We start from the raw sequence: 3,092 nt of genomic DNA, 5'->3' as shown, positions 1-3,092 counted from the left end.
AACTGTTGCTTTTTGACCTGCATATAGGTTTCTCAGGAGACCCCATCCCTAAGAATTTTCCACAATTTGTTTTGATCCACACAGTCAAAGGCTTAGGGTAATCAATGAGACAGAAGTAGATGTTTTGCTGGAAATCCCTTGCTTCTTCCATGATCCAACGAACAGCAATTTGATCTCTGGTTCTGTTCTGGTAAAACTGGAAGTTCTTGGTTTATGTACTGCTAAAACTTAGTGTGAAGGATTTTGAGCACAAACTTGCTAAAATGTGAAGTGAGCACAATTGTACAATAGTTTAAACATTATTTGGCACCCTTCTTTGGGACTGGAATGAAAACACCTTTTCCAGTCTTGTAGCCACTGCTGAGTTTTCCAAATATGTTAACATACTGAGGGAAGCACTTTAACAATGCATTTTAGCTTTCCATAAAAAGAGTGTTTAGAAATTAAGAGGGAGAAATCCCTTCTTGCTGTTAGATCAAGGGAGGCTATCTTAAATTGCAAATCAAAAGTATAAAATATGTGAAAAAATGTAGGAAACAACCAATAGAAATCAACATTTTAACAGGAATTCACTATGGGTGAAATTTTTTTTAATAAAAAAACTATGATAGAAACACCAAAATAAGTGTTTTGAGAATTCAATGAAGGATAAACATTAATAATTAAACTAAGTAAGGCAGATATGAAATACAGACTGTCAGATATAAAACAACTTATCTTGGAAATGGACAATGGAATCATTTCAAATTGCAATCTCAATTAATTATATTACCTCTAGTGTGTCCAGTCTTCATTTTCTGACCCTTTTAAAAAATGACACTGTGAAAGGAGGATTGAGAAAAAAATATATACTTCTGATCTAGATTTAGGATCAAGTTCTTAAAATCACTGCTGGGATTATAGAACGATGTGTGGAAAACTGATTCCTTAACGTTGTGTGTTCCTGTTTTGCCAAAAGTTTCACTTTTGTTTGAAACTTCAGATTGCAGTGCTGGGGGCTCCTGCTTATAATCGCAGGCTGCAAACTGATATTGTCATCATTTTGGATGCAAAAATACAGCTCTGGCTTTACTTTAACATTTTTACAATGCTCTTTGTTTTGTCTTATGAGTCATGGGATTTCACTAAACTCTGGGTGCAGTTGGCCAGACCCCTAGGGGCGCAAGAATTCCAAAACCCACTCCCTGTCTTATCTAAAGTGCTGCCTGACTAAATGTGCTTGCTGGTAGGAACGGAATCTGGGCAGTGTACAGGCAGGTCAGAAGTAAGATCAGATACCTGCTCTCCCAACTTGTGAAGCCTGAACAAGACTTCCTCCATTGTAATTTCCTTTAACAGCCTCAGGACTGTGTAGGCTGAAGAGCATGGGAATAAGGCAAGATAACATAAGCAGCCTTCTTAACTGTATATGCCAAATAAAAATTCTAGATTGTCAATATAAATAAAGTGATCAAAGAAATGAGTAATGGGTTAAGCAATGAAGGAAACGATTTTTTGACAGTAAGGGATTTAGTAAAGAAAAAGTCCTACCATGAATGAGAAGTATGTTTTTGTACATCTGCTCCTATATCCAATAACTCATTGGCAGCAATAGTAGTAACAATAGAATATTCTATCAAGGTATGTACTCAATCACTAAGTCCTGTATGACTATTTGCAACCCCATGGACTGTAGCCTGAAAACCTATCAGGATATAGTTACATTTATCTATGAGTTTCAAAGAAATTAGTGATACAAAGGGAATATTTCATGCAAAGATGGGCACAATAAAGGATGGAAATGGTATGGACCTAACAGAAGCAGAATATATTAAGAAGAGCTAGCAAGAATACACAGAAGAACTGTACAAAAAGATCTGAATGACCCTGATAACCACGAAGGTGTGATCACTCACCTACAGACAGACATCCTGGAATGTTAAGTCAAGTAGGCCTTAAGGAAGCATCACTACAAACAAAGCTAGTGGAGGTGATGGAATTCCAGTTGAGCTATTTCAAATCCTAAAAGATGATGGTGTGAAAGTGTTGCACTCAATATGCCAGCAAATTTGGAAAACTCAGCAGTGGCTGCAGGACTGGAAAAGGTCAGTTTTCATTCTAACCCATAAGAAAGGCAATGCCAAAGAATATTTGAGCTATTGCACAGCTGCACTCTTCTCACACACTAGCAAAGTAACGCACAAAATTCTCCAAGCCAGGCTTCAGCAGAATGTGACCAAGAACTTCCAGGCGTTGAAGCTGGATTTAGAAAAGGCAGAGGAACCACAGATCAAATTGCCAACATCTGTTGGATCATTGAAAAAGCAAGAGAGTTTCTGAAAAACATCTACTTCTGCTTTATTGATTATGCCAAAGCCTTTGATTGTGTGAATTACGACAAACTCTGGAAAATTCTGAAAGAGATGGGAATACCAGACCACCTGACCTGCCTCCTGATAAATCTATATGCAGATCAAGAAACAACAGTTAGAACTGGACATGGAACAAAAGGCTGGTTCAAGATTTGGAACGGAGTCCATCAAGGCTGTGTATTGTCACCCTGCTTTTTCACCTTCTATGCACAGTACATCATTTGAAATGTGGAGCACAAGCTGGAATCAATATTGCTGGGAGAAATATCAATAACCTCAGATATGCAGATGATGCCACCCTTATGGCAGAAAAGGAAGAACTAAAGAGCCTCTTGATGAAAGTGAAAGAGAAGAGCAAAAAAGCTGACTTAAAACTCAACATTCAGAAAACTAAGATTATGGCATCCAGTCCCATCACTTCATGGCAAATAGTTGGGGAAACAGTGGAAAGAGTGAAAGACTTTATTTTCTTGGGCTCCAAAATCACTGCCAATGGTGACTGCAGCCATGAAATTAAAAGACACTTGCCCCTTGGGGAAAAAGCTATGACAACCTAGACAACATATAAAAAAGCTGAATATTCATTGGAAGGACTGGTGCTGAAGCTGAAGCTCCAAAATTTTGGCCACCTGATGCGAAGAACTAACTCATTGGAAAAGACCCTGATGCTGGGAAAGATTGAAGGCAGGAGGAGAAGAGCATGACAGAGGATGAAGTGGTTGGATGGCATCACCGACTCAA

The sequence above is a fragment of the Bos javanicus genome, chromosome 16, assembly GCF_032452875.1.
Source record: "Bos javanicus breed banteng chromosome 16, ARS-OSU_banteng_1.0, whole genome shotgun sequence".
NCBI lineage: Eukaryota > Metazoa > Chordata > Mammalia > Artiodactyla > Bovidae > Bos > Bos javanicus.
This window is presented reverse-complemented; position numbering follows the sequence as displayed.